The sequence below is a fragment of the Tupaia chinensis genome, unplaced genomic scaffold (genome assembly GCF_000334495.1).
Source record: "Tupaia chinensis unplaced genomic scaffold, TupChi_1.0 Scaffold000054_1, whole genome shotgun sequence".
Taxonomy (NCBI): domain Eukaryota; kingdom Metazoa; phylum Chordata; class Mammalia; order Scandentia; family Tupaiidae; genus Tupaia; species Tupaia belangeri.
Genome location: NW_006159512.1, coordinates 2933486 through 2948440, shown reverse-complemented (window position 1 = coordinate 2948440; position 14955 = coordinate 2933486). Strand labels below are relative to the sequence as shown.

Genomic DNA, 14955 nt, shown 5'->3' with positions numbered 1-14955 from the left:
ATATAATTAGGCTCATGAGTTTTTGTTTTTAATGTATTTTAGAGTCTTTTATCTCATTCTTGTTGATTGAATTATGTTTTTGACTCAATTAATAGTGTCTTGGGGCTGGCAGGTGGCATGGTGGTTAAGGGCACTGGTCTCCCACATAGCCGACCATGGTTCAAGTCCTGGATCTGGCAGGCTTGCTTTCTCACTTTCTCTCTTTCTGTCGCTTTGTCCTTCTCTGGTCAAATTAAAATAAATACATAAATAAAGAAATAAATCTTTTTAAAAAAAACATGGTCTTAAGTCAAAACTCTACAAACAGATATACCCAGAGAAAACCTACCTCTTTCCTGTACTTTCTACCTATTGTTGATGGGGTGTATGGTAAGTGAGCAGAGAAAGAAATATTAGTAGTAAAAATAATATTTTAAAATTTTTTCCGAAACAATTGTGTGTTCCATAGAGCATATGCCTCACAGAGAGAAAGAAAGAAAGCAAGCTCCAGTGGGACATGGTCATGTAATAATGTCGTAATAATGTCTTCTCCTCCATTGTCTTTCCTGTTGAGACTCTGGCCACACACTCATGGGCCATGTGGGATCCAGTTCCCTTAACCACTAGGCCAAGGGATTGGCTTTAAAATTTTTCAATTTGACGAAAGCTATAAACTCACATATCCAAGAAGCTGAATAAACCATACGTAGAATAAACTTGAAGAAAGCCACACTGAGGCATATTATAAAATATTCAGTAGTATGAATGTAAGAACAGCAGACTTTTTGTAACAAAGTATGTGTGCTTGAAATGCCAGAAATGATGAAATGTTGCCATTAAAGCACTAAATGAAAGAGCTGTCAATTTAGAATTCTATTTCCAGGGACCATATATTTCAGAAATAAAGGTGAAGTCAAAACTGTTTAGACAAATGGACACAGAGAGAATTCAGTCAACTTAAAGGTTAAAGGGGGGCCAGAGGTGGTATTGTGGTTAAGGAGCTAGACTCCCACATGGTAGACCACAGTTTGAATTCTGAACCTGCTTGCTTACTTTCTCACTTTCTCTCTCTCTCACTCTCTAGTGAGTACACCTACCCTGTAGCAAATTAAAAAAATAAATAATGATAAAAGAAAGATTAAAGTAAAATATTAAATAGAAAGTTTGATGGCACCAAAAAATGAAAAGCTCCACAATGAGAAATATGTGAGTTAATGTAAAAGATAATTATCTTATTATTTTAAAATCTCCTTAAAAGATAATTGACTATTTACAGCAAGAAAAGTAACAGTATATTATGTGGTTTATAATACAATATATGTGCCATTGAATCATATGGCATCAGTACTGTGCACACACACACACACACACACACACACATACACACATAAATGGTAGAAGGAAGCGGAAGTATACTTTGCTAGGATTTTCATACTATGCATGAAGTAGTGTTTTGTTAAAATGCTTTTCTGGATAAATTTTCTTAAATAATGTAAATGAATCCTTGCATGCATATAATTATTTTGTCCCTTATATCTGAATATTATCTTTATTAGGAATAGGATTCTTTTCTTTTTCTTTTTTTTTTAAGGGGTTTTTGCTATAGGGTGTGTGCACTCACTGGAGAGACAGAGAGACAGACAGAGAGACAGAAAGTGAGAAATCACCTCCCAAGGGAGGATGGCCACACTGCCATCTCTTCTACATTCTCCTCTTGGAATCTTGGACATGCAGGCACATGCACAGAGCATGAGGTTTAAGCTGCTGGGTCCAGGACTACTTGAGCCATGGTCGACTACGTGGGAGTCCAGCGATGTAACCATTTCACCATCTGCTGGTCCCAAGAATGGGGTTCTAGCCTCATAATTTCCTTCCAAAATCTATAGTGGCTGGGCCAGTCTTCTAGCTTCTAATGCTACAAGTGAGAAATTTGATTGTAATCTGATGATCTTTTCTTGGTAAATACCTGCTTCCTCCCTTCTCCCCACAAACTGGCAGAATTTTCAGTTTAATCTTAGAGTTTAGAATTTCATCACAGTGTCTTTAAGTAATGCCATTGCCATTTTAAATTATTCCTTTAGGGGAACGTGTGAGCTCTTTTAATTTGCATGCAACGAAACCAGGAAACTTTGTTCTGTTACTTGATTATCACATATCTTTGCTTTTTATCCCATAAATCTGTATTTAATGCCTATGAGGGTTCTTTTCTTTAAAAAAAATTCTGTTTTCTCTATTTGATTTTCTAAAACACTAAATTTCGTTTTCTTCAGTGACTTTTTCATTTTCTAAACTGAATTTTTAAGTTCAAGTAGTCTAGTTCTGGAGACTACTCTTAAATATTCTAATTTTATATCTGTAGGAGATCACAAGTACATTTTTCTTATTTTTTCTCCTTTCTCTATTTTTTTGATCAACCCTTGTTGATCATCCAAATCTCATTTTAAGTTCTTATATCATCTAAAATTGCTTATTGATTCTTTTTCTGTCTATTTATATTATTGGTTATGGGCTCCTTTAATACCTGGACTGCTTAGATTTTTTGTAATCTCTTACAAAGTGGTCATTTAAATAAAAATAAATAAAAGATCTGAGTCTAGCTCCAGAGTGCTTTTAGTGGACTTTAGACCTAGAAATGGAAATCTTTTATTTTTTGATGCAATCAGAAATGGACTGTGCTGAGTTCAGCACTGCAGTTCCTTGCCAGTGAAAAGTGGCTCCTCTTCTCTCCCAATAAAGAGTTGAAGTTTCTCTTTTGCTGAGGAACAGCTATGAGCCTGTGACATCTGTTCTAAGTATTGTAGGAGTGGGAAACTAGAAGAAGCTTGGACTCCTGGCAGGTAAATATCAGGCCATAATTGGATGTTCTTTTCTTAGGACTTGAGATCTTAGATGATTTCAGTGTAATTTTCTGGGTTCTTTTCCCAAACTCCAAGACCTTGGTTCCTTTCAAAGTCAAATAGTACCCACCAGGTGCTTTGAGAGAAAGAATGGAGAATACGGAAGCAGGCTGCCATCCACCCAGACTCAAACTCTTCAGCTCTCCAACATAGATTAGGATGTGTCTTTTTTGATTGTCTCTAGTAAGGTACATCACAGAACAACTAATGGAACATGTCAAATACTTCCCCTTTTTGAGGTATGAATTGTTTTAGTGGATAACTTTTAATTGACCCCCCCCCCCCCAGTGTATTTATTTTAAAAAGGAAGAATTCAGAATAACATAAGCAGCTGGAGATTTGACTGGGTCATTTTGATCACCAGTAGGAGTTAACTGCAGTTCAGCAGTGTTCTCAGCAGCAGACTCCATTTTACTTCAAGATCTTAGCAGTTTTAAGAAGCAAATCTAATTATAAGATATTTTATGGCAAGCATTTGGAAATTATTTCCCACTGGTGCAGTTTTAAATACAGTAATCATATTCCTTTTTCTCTTCCCCTAACTGACACTGCTTTTGAGACCTGATTCATGTCAATTTTGTGGTGGTGCATAGGCCTCCTGATCATCTTTGCTGTTGAGCAGGGCTGAGAAACAAGGATGAGGCCAGAAACTAGAAATAAGATAATAGGAGAGCAACAGCTTTTGGAACAAGGTATATTTAGGGAAGGAAAAAAAAAAAAAAAAAAAGCAAAATAGCACCACCACAACAAAACAAACAAAATGATGACCAAAGATTCACTTACAAATATTTTGGAAGTTCTTGTTAAGCATTTTAAATTGTCTTTTGACAGGTGTAATTAACCTGAATATATGCAATACTACTTGTTTTGATCATTTGGCATACAAGAAACTAAGAATAACGGTAGGGATCTCAATTTTTCTTTTCTTACAAACTATTCTCCTTCTCCTTACACACCTGCTTCCTGCCCCCCTTTTTAGAGAGATTTTTGCCATAGGGTGCATGTGCTTTCTGGAGAGACACAGAGAGACAGAAAGAGAGAAATCACCCCCTAGGGAGACTGGCCATGTCGCAATCCCTTCTCCTCCAGTCTCCTCGGGATTTTGGGCACACACGCACATGTGCCTGGCATGAGTTTTAAGCCACTGGGTCTGGGACTCAAACCAGAGTTGACTATGTGGTAATCCACCGATGTAACCATTACATTATCTGGTAGTACCTACTCCTGCCGTTTTTAAAATCAATTTAAGTTGAATCATTTTATAATTTAATATTTATAGAACAATATCTTAAATCTCTGTGATGATCCTTGCCATTTTTATGTCTATTTTCCAGATTTTGTCTTCACAGTAGCTATAAGGCACTTTAATATTGAGGTATTTTTAGAAATCATGATATTTTAACATTTCTAGAAACCAAAGACATAGAAAGGAATGACAATCAAGAGTACAGTTTATAAGCTTAAGTCAGAAAAGGCCACTAGTGGAATACTTCAAAGTAGCATAGTTATATTTATTCTTAATACTTTTGAAGAAATTTAGCCCTATTAATTTTTTTTATGAATTATTTAAAAAGCAGAAATACTGAAGATAGGTTATGAAAATTATGAAATTTGCAGTTGAATTCTAAGGTATGCCTCTGCTTTCTGATAGACATTTCAACAAACCACTTAGTATTTTATTTCAGAAGTTACATGAGAGAAATATTGATTTTTTTTAAAGGATACTCATTCTTACTATAGACAAGTTGAAAATAGGATATGTATAGAAACTAAACTAAAAATTTATATATACAGAAATATATTTTACTATTATATTTTTTCTCATTTTTTCCATAGATAAGTGTCCATAAAATTTGAAGTAGATTTATGTGTACACTTTATATCTTCATTTATCCTGAGACTTTTCCCATGCCAATACATTTTTCTGAAAAGTTTACTTTAGTAATAATCCAGAGTCAGTTTCTGCTGTTTGTATCCAAGAATCCTGTTCAGTGCAGTAGGAAATTCTAATGCTCATTCTGGAAGTTTAGAGAAGTTATTCTTTTCACTTAGAATTAAAATATTTTGCCAGAACATGTCTAAATATAATTCTTTTTCATTAAGTTTTCTAGGCCTTTGCTGTAGACATAATTTTCTTGATTCTGGCAAATTTTCTTCTATTGTATTTTTATTATTTCCTTTCTATCCACTAATCAGGCTAATTCATGTAGGATAGTGTATTCTTAGACTAGACCACTGTTAAATTCCTTTGATATACCAGATATTCTCACATATTTTTGTGTGTGTGTGTGTAGATTGGGGAAAATTTCTCCACTTTGATCACCAAACTACTAATGTGATTTTGTGTAACATCAATTTAGCTCTTAGAGACTTCCAAAACATAACTTAAATTTTGCAGTGTATTTTCTTATATTGACCAACTTCATTAGGTCTTTGCCTTAACCATAGCCTTTTTAAATTATTCCCTGCTTATGTTTCTGTGTTAAGGAAAGTTTAACATAAAGAAGTATTAACTAAGAGTAACTGGAAAGATATAAAGCAAATTATAAAGTTAAATGATGGCTGAGGGAGAATATCCATGGAAGAACATTCTTGGAAGTGAGTCTTTCTTCAGATTCAGACTTCCCTGGGGAATGTAGCTATATCTCACTGAAAGTTCAGTCTGTGCCTGAGTACTATCATAGGGAGCTCTGAAGCTGTGTGTGACCTTTCACAATTATCAATGGTTTGGAGGAGGTGGCTGGACATCATTAGATGTAGGCTGTCCCAGGAAAAGTCTATGACGTTAGGCAATGATAGGATGGCATTCCCTGGTGATGTAAGTGATAGATTTAGTGCTATTGGGTCAGATTTGTTTGAAGTAGTTCTGTTTGGTCAGAGCTATGCATACTTGAAGGGTTTTTCACATAATATAAATCTGTAATGAAGGAGCAGAAAAATTCCTTTTCTTGGGAGCTGGCGAGTGGCGTGGTAGTTAAGGGCGCTGGATTCCCACATGGCCAACCGTGGTTCAAGTCCTGGACCTGGCAGCTTGTTCTCTCTCTCTCTCTCTCTCTCTGTCTCTCTCTGGTCAAATTGAAATAAATGAATGAATAAATAAGTAAAAATCCAAAATTTAAAAAAAATACTTTAAAAAAGAAAAGAAAAATTCCTTTTCTTTGATGTGAGATTGGCTCACCATTAGGAATATCCAAGTGTAGTGGGGAAGAAATCAAAGTAGCAACTGGAAAACCAGAAGTTGATGATATCTTTGATTATCCTGGATATCTGCCACTTTAGACATCAGACAGATGACTTATCCAGTGTGGGTTTAATGCCTTGATTAGACAAGATGTGTCTTAGGTATTCCAACTCAGGCATTTGAACTTGGATCAGGGAGATTTCATTAAATCCTGGCAGATGGTGAGAATGTTGCATAGGCCAAAGTGAATGAATAAATAAGTAAAAATCCAAAATTTAAAAAAAATACTTTAAAAAAGAAAAGAAAAATTCCTTTTCTTTGATGTGAGATTGGCTCACCATTAGGAATATCCAAGTGTAGTGGGGAAGAAATCAAAGTAGCAACTGGAAAACCAGAAGTTGATGATATCTTTGATTATCCTGGATATCTGCCACTTTAGACATCAGACAGATGACTTATCCAGTGTGGGTTTAATGCCTTGATTAGACAAGATGTGTCTTAGGTATTCCAACTCAGGCATTTGAACTTGGATCAGGGAGATTTCATTAAATCCTGGCAGATGGTGAGAATGTTGCATAGGCCAAAGTATATTGCCATGTTTTTTAACTTGTATTGGTGCATCTGGAAAGTTCTTTTCCACTGAAAAAAATTATCTCAAGAAAGGGATGAGTTTTTGAAAACTCTCAGCATTGTTACTCTGATTAAAAAGATTAAAAGATAGTGTTTGGACTAGAAAACATGACCAGTTTTTATTTTGACTTGTCTAAATTAGTGAAATATTTCAATCAAAAAGCATTTATTGAGTGCTATTGAGCATAAGAGAAGAATTTAAGATTCAGCATTCAAGTACCACTTTGTAACCACTCTAAATACTGGGGCTATAAATGTAAGACATAAACCTCCCTCTTTACAAGGTGTTATCCTTGAGAAAGCATTGTATTTTAGATAGCATTACTTATTTACTTAAAACCAGTGGGTTCAAAGTTGGGGCTTGAGGTAAGAGATTAACTTCAGATTTATTTCTAAAGCTTTTATCCAGACACTTTTCTTTCTTTCCAGAATGGACACCATAATGCTCGCGACCACAGTAAAATTGATAAAGATGCTTTTACGATTAGAAAAAACCTAAAATCTAAACCAGCTCTGAAACAAGCCAATTATAAACTAAGATCAAAAACTTGAAAAAGAATTTTTTTGGAGAAATTTTTGGTATAGAGTGCATGCATTTGCTAGAAAGAGAGAGACAGAGACAGGAAGCAAGAAATCACCCCCGAGGGGGAATGACCACAACACAATCCCTTCTCCTCTATTCTCCTGTTGGGATCTTGGGCACACATGCACATGTGTCTAGTGTGTTTAAGTCATCAGGTCCAGACTCAAACTGTGGTCAACTACATGGGAGTCCAGTGACATAGCCATTATGCCAATTGCTATTCCCCAAACTTGAATGATTTCTGTGAGGACACACAACCTTTAAATACCTAACAAACTATTCAAATAGTTTGTTCCTATACTAGATTTCTATACTAGAAAACTTAAATTCCCTAGGCATATTTAACAAACACACACACCCTCAACAAAAATATCATTTGTGGAGATGTAATTTTAAAATTTATATTGTTGTATGTTCCTAAAAGAAACTTAAGCCCTTCTTTCTAAAAACTCCTTTTAAAATCTTCTAAAACATGCTACTAATTTTTGTCTCCTGAGTAATGATATGATATAATTGTGATCTAGGTCCCAGTTTTGTTTACAGTTTCACCTTTACATACAGACTTTACTCTGTGAATTAGCATGATATTTGTGTTGAACTGGGAGAAATGGAAATCTATCCTCAGGGATGTTTTGAGGTTTATTTTGTTAATGTTTGTAGTAAAATAAACTTCCTCATTTTTTTAATTGGAAGACCAATCTTATTGTACAATTTCCTCCAGCCAACAATGTGAATCATGGAAGTCACCCAAAAGTATCGATTCATTAGTCTAAACCATCTGTCCCACATCTCTTAGCAGCATTATGTCCTTAACTTACCCTTGCCTATATTAATATTAATAGACTGTGCAAAATTTCCAATTTCTATCCTTATTTTATTTGTTCTACCTCAATTTAGTATCATTATGACCTAGAGTTAATCAGTTTTCTGCTGATCTAACAGACCTAATATCTAATTTGTATTCATTTACTCTTCCATATAAAATGCTTCAATTATGTTTTATTTATTTATGATGATTTTATTAATATACATTGCAGTTATACACTTTTCTCCCTAAATTTTACTTTCCTATAACTGAACAATTGTTTCCCTAAAAAAATGGATGAAAATATGTAGTAGAAAGAATAGTGTATTTAGTATAGAGGTGAGAAAGCAAGGAATATACTCTTGTTTATTGAAAATGGTAAATTATTGCCATTTAATAATGAGAATTTTTATCTTATTACTATGAGGTAATTGAAAGTCATTATTCTTCTGATTCAACACACCTATTCTTGTTTTTTTTTTCAATCTAGAGCACACTGATGTGAGTGCCTGTGCATTTATATACATATTCACATAATATGTATATAATATTATAATGTTAGTATTGAGGATAGTTCTATTTTACAATTGTCTAAAGAGAAAATAAAGACTGAGAAGATACCAGAGCTTTCTAATCAAGATTTATATGCCTACAATGTACCCAGAATTGTGTTAGTCATTCTGCAAGATACACAAATAGAAAATATTTGTCTCTGTAATTATATAGATAAGATATACTTCATGTAACATCTAGCAAATACTTCAAAACAATAGATTGGGTCATCCAGACTGTTTCTATTATGGGAATTCAGAGAAGAAAAACAAGTCATGGAATCTGTTGTACCCAACCACAAAATGGCTTTCTGATTTGTTTTTTTATTTTAATTCAATATATTTTATTTTATTTTAATTTCTTTTATACACTCAATTACTGTACATCATTTAGCTTATAAGCTAAGTGAATGTTCCAACATGAATACATTTCTCAGTCCAGTTAGGGATATAATACATGTTACCATCAACAGATAATAATCCATTTCTGTGTTTCATAAATGCCTTGTCTCTCTATCTTTCTCCTTAATGTCTTTTCTCAGACTCTTCTCCTTCTCCCACCCTCTTCCCACACAGTATCCAGTATCTGTAACTATTTTCCATGTTTCTGTATCCTCGAATCTTCCAATTTCAGCCATAAAGTGAGGACAGTGCTACACTTTTTCAGTCCATTCTTCTTTTCATGAACTTTTAAGTAGGTTCCATGTCTTAGCAATTGTGAATAATGCCACAAGAAACATCGATGTGCAAGCACTTTTCTGATTAAGCTATCTCATGTCCTTTGGGTAGATACCCAGGAATGGGATTGCTGGATCATATGGTAGTTCTATTTGTAGATCTTTGAGTACAATAGTTTCCCTCTCACCACATATCTGCCAGCACACACACACACACACACACATACACACACATATATATAATATATAAATATATAAATATATATATATATATATAAAATTATTTTAAATCTTAGTCATTCTGACTGGGGTTAGGTGGTATCTCATTGTAGTTTTGATCTGCATCTCCCCTCTCTTGAGGGATGTTGAGCATTTTCTCATATGCCTTTTGTCTTATACCAGTTTTTAGTGGGAAAGCTTTTAGCTTTTCTCCACTCAGAGTGATGTTAGCTATGGGTTTTTCATGGATAGCTTTTATTGTGTTGAGGAATGACCCTTCTATGCCAATTTGCTGAGAGTCTTAATCACGAAGGGATATTGTAGTTTATCAAATGCTTTTTCTGCATCAATTGATGTGAGCATATGTTTTTTTTTCATTCTTTCTGTTAATGTGGTGTATTACGTTTATGGTTTTGTGTATGTTAAACCACCCTTGCATCTCTGGAATAAATCCTATCTAGTTGTGATGTTTAATCTTTTTAATAAGTTGTTGGATAGGATTTGCTGGTATATTGTTGAGAATTTTTACATCTGTATTAATCAGAGATAATTGGTCTATAGTTTTCCTTCCTTGTCATCTTAGTCTGTTTTAAGGATAAGTATGATGGAGGTTTCACAGAATGAATTTGGGAGAGTTCCATCCTTTAGGATACTTAGAAATAACATGAGTAAAGGGGAGTTAACTCTTTTTTAAAAGTTTGTACAATCCAGAGGTGAAGCCATCAGGACCAGGGCTTTTCTTTGTTGGGAGGTTCTTTCTTTATTAATGATTCAATCTCATTGCTTGTTATGGACCTATTCAGGCTTTCTCTGTCCTCCTGACTCAATCTTAGTAGATTATATGTGTCCAGGAATTTGTCCATCTCATCCAGGTTTTCTTGTTTGTTGCCATATAGTTGTTCATAGTATCTTCTAATCATGTTTTGTATTTCTATTATGTCTGTTGTTATACTGCCTGCTTCATTGCGAATTTGATTTATCTGGTTACTTTCTCTCTCCTTAATTAGAATAGCTAGTGGTGTGTCAATTTTGTTTATCTTTTCACACAAGCAGCTTTTGCTTTTATCTATTTTCTGTACAGTTTGTTTATTCTCTTTTTCATTTATTTCTACTTAAATCTATATTATTTCTTTTCTCCTGGCGTTTTCTGAATCTTTTTGTGGTTGCTTTTCCAGTTCTCTGAGGCATAATGTTAGGTTGTCCATTTGTCAACTTTCCATCTTTTTCTTATGTGCACTAATTGTTACGAGTTTCCCTTATGACTGCTTTTGCTGTGTCCCATAGATTATGAAAACTCATGTACTCATCATTGGTTTCCATGGCTTTCTGGCTTTTGGTCACTGTAGATTTAGGAGCTTGACAAGTGTTGAACCTGTTTTAAACTACTCATTTTTCTACAGCAGAGCCTTTATTCAGTTTTTCTGTCTCATCACCCCACCTGCCTCTTCACATATTGATTTACTAAACAGGCAAGTACACTGATACTGCTGCGGTCATGCAATCCTCTACCTCATTCCCATTCCCTCTTTTGTCAGAATTTTTACCTCATGAGGTAACAATGCAAGCACTCTCAATTCTCTCCTTCACTATTTCTTGTTGGAATAATTCCTTCTTTATGTTCTCCTAATATCTTGTTTCAGAGCTCTGTAATTCTTATGCTTTTAGCATACTTTTATGGTATAGTTACGTGTACCTTTTTATACCTTGTGTTGAGCTTTTTATACTTTGCATTAAGAGCTCTTGACATGTTTATCTTTCTCTTTTCTATTCCTCAAGTTTAGCTTTGTAGACAGTAGTTTTGATCAATAAGTAGTTAATACACTTAAATAAATCTGTTTGAAGTATTGGATATAAATATAATTTTAATTAAATTAATTTAAGTGGTAGTGGAATTATGTTTACAAGATCAGGTTGATTTTAAGTGGTATGTACATTCATTAAAATAGTAACTGGATAACTATTATGTGACAGGTGAGATTATTTTCCCTGGACCATGCATTTATCTGGAAATTATGAAACTGCAAGAAAGCATGACTATGGAAGGAAAGACTCATTTTATGTGATTAATGTGTCATTTACAGTATGAGAAAGGGAATAAACACTAAGAAACTTAATAAATTTTTACAGAATAGAGGGTGTGAAATGATTTAGCTAGAATAATGTAAGAAGAGAAGAGAACTTTAAACTGGAGAGCCAAATATGAATTATATATCTATATCTATATCTATATCTATCTATCTATCTATCTATCTATCTATCTATCTATCTATCTATCTATCTATCTATATATATATATCTTAGTTTAAACAGTGTCTTTTTTGGCAAACTTACATGAGGCAATAACAGGGTAAGGAATAATTCTTTCTGTAAACTAGTAGAATAATAGACAAATATATGTTAAAAATACATTTTCATGTTTGGATAGGAGAGAGGACCACAGTCTCTGATAGAAAATAAATAGAAGTATATGCTACTATTTTTTCAGCTTTCTGCCCAGATATGATTTCCTAAAGACAGCATGAAGAAGATCAGAGACAGAGTCAAGTAGTTTCACTGCAGTGAAAATGCAGAGATTGGACTTGGGGAAAACTGAGCCTGCCAGAATTTGTAGGCAGAGGGATAGAAATGAGGGTACTACACAGAGGTCCAGGGAACTGCCTATTTTTGAATTTTTAGCTGAACATCAATCTATGAATGGATAGAGTGAAACTCTGGGAGACAGAAAAAGAAACACCTCTAAGGAAGGAACAATACTGAGGATTAGACCAGAGGAGGAGGTTTTTGCTATAGAGCATGTGCACTCACCAAAAGGAGAGACAGAGAGACAGAAAGCGAGAAGTCACCCCTTCGGGGGGGATAGCCACACCACAATCCCTTCTCCTCCATTCTCCTCTTGGGATCTTGGGCACGCACGCACATGTGCCCGGCATGAGTTTAAACCACTGGGTCGAGGACTCGAACTGCAGTCAACTACAGGTGAGTCCAGTGACATAGCCATTGTGCCATCTGCTGGTCCCCCAGGAGCTGAAAGTTTGTGTTCTCATATGAAAAAAATATGTTCTCTAGTCATTATGTAGAGAATACATTCAAGATAACATTGACAGTCCATAGAAAGTTCAAAAAGGGGGTATGCATCCTTTGTTTAGAACTGTAAATTTATGAGGTTATCTTAAAAATGTCATTGGTGAAGTGTGTAACGTCTGGAAGGTCAAATATTGAATGTTGATAGTGTGAGTGAGGTTAGGATCACTTCATTTTCTCCTTTACAATGTTTCATTTTGAATGATTCATTTTTTTTTCGTTTTGTAATAGACATGTATTAATTTAAATTTCATTAGAAATCAATAAAGTGATTTCATTTTTTGAAAAATAAAGACGAAGTCTTGTGCCTACATTATATGGTAGTCCATGTTGCTGACCTTTCCCAAGTTGTCCTTTGTTTCCATCTCCACTTCTGATAGTTGCCCGATTCTTTTTGCCTCGTCCCTTTGCGCTGATAGTTCTATTGAATGTCTTGATTATCTGCTGCCCTTTGAAGAGGTCTAGTAATTAGGAGCTTGCTTCTGTGGTGTGTTAGAAAGATAATAGGACCTAAAAATGATAGGATTTGGATTATAATACAGCCTCATTTTTGGAATTATCTTGCAAGTTGGGTAACATCTTAAGCATCAATCTTTTTCACTTGTAATATATGGATAATCTTAACTTTATTAAACTATTCTGTATCCAAAAGCATTTTATAAATTATAAAGCACGATTATGCATACTTATCAAATAATTATATTTTTAATGCCGCGTACAAGGGATCTTCACAAAGCTCAAGAAAAATGTATATTATATGTGCAAATTCAATCACCACCTCTGCATGGTATGACAGAAGTGAAAGGAAATGGGATTGCTAAAGAAATTTTGGTGATAGAAATGTATTATCTTCAGAAGATACTGAGGTTGTCCATTCTATCCTAGTACTGTGTAACTTAAAATGAACAAACAAAATGCATATTTGAAAAAAAAGTGTGGATTTCAAAATTTTTGCACCAAAATAAATTTGTTCTTTAATTTGATTTTTCCATGAATCTCTTGAGGTCTCCTCACATGCCTATAGATACATATATATCAAGTTGTCAGAAAAGTCATAATGTGTTTTTTTTTATGCAAAATGTGTCTTGACTTTTCCAATGACCCAATATGTTCCAACTATATGAAAAATTATACACATGCATGAACCACCAATTTACTGTGAAATTCCATTTCTTCAAGTTAGACTGATATAGAAAGTACTTTCTGTGCTCAAATTTGTGCTTTCATGGTGTTAATGAATTGTCATTGTTTCCTTTGCAATAATGTAGAATCAGTCCAATATTTATTTTATGTAATTACCATGTAATAACTAAGAAAGCCAGCAGGCTCAAATGATATAAATTTAGGTTCTCGCTCTCTCACTCTTTTGTAAATTGCCAGAGGGCACATACACTTTCCACAGACAGAGAGAGGGAGAAAGCACCCCCAACAGAGCATGGTCATGCTGCAGTCCCTTCTCTATTTCTCTATCCTGTGCCCCCTGGATTTAGAGCACACACACACACACATGCACCTCACATGTTCTCTATGCCACTGGGCTTGATTATGAACCATGGTCAGCTTTGGAATCTGGCTCCCTTAATCACTAGGCTATGGCCCAGGCCCAGGTCTGTTCTCTCTCTCTCTCTTTTTTTTTTTCTTACTGACCAGATGGGTGTTACACTTAAATCCTTGACTTCACTGACAATGTACACTTGGTGGGGGAGGGGAGGATGGCGAGGTGAAGGGGTGTCTCATAGTACTCTCAAAGAGTCCCTTTGCATAGGGAGCTAGAATCCACATGACCAACTGTGGCTTGAATTCTCAGTAGGAGAATATATGTGGCTATTCTCTATAGCAGAATTTTTGCATTTTTTTTTCCTGGAACTTTATGAATACAGTTAGGTCTCCAGTAAAAAGATTCAAACACATCTGAAATAAAACAATCCTCTGAGTTTAGCTATGCTCATGTAGCTTCTTTCTTATATATAGTTGAAGATTATTTTTAGTTTTATAAAATTTTTCCAAGTCATCTTTGAAGAAATAAGGTTAAAAATTATGGCATTATACAGCCAATTTATTTATCATCTTTAGGGGGCAGTGCTAAACCACTGATAAATTTCTTCATTTCTGTTAAAGCTACTGGTAATGGTTAATGTAAAAGAAAACCAAAACAGCAATCATGACGTTGTGATACAATTACATACACCCTTTTTATCAGTAAAATTTTCTAGGTAGTCAAGTGGAAATGATAGCTTGAAGTTCATTCATTCCATAATTCATTCAATAAGTATTTATTAAATTCCATTATGCACATCACATTGTAAGAAATACAAATGAGAATAAGGCAATGTTTTCTTTAAAATGATTTAA

At 34.5% G+C, this 14955-nt stretch overlaps 1 protein-coding gene and 1 non-coding gene across 12 annotated transcripts in view; both read left to right on the top strand.

Moving 5' to 3' along the window:
* ANKS1B (ankyrin repeat and sterile alpha motif domain containing 1B) overlaps positions 1-14955 on the top strand; it is a 1163098-nt gene that overhangs the window by 264993 nt on the left and 883150 nt on the right. The gene's annotated exons all lie outside the window — the stretch shown is intronic.
* LOC114009788 (small nucleolar RNA SNORA66) lies at positions 13363-13495 on the top strand. Its single transcript, XR_003551177.1, has one exon. It is a non-coding gene; the product is annotated as a small nucleolar RNA SNORA66 (small nucleolar RNA).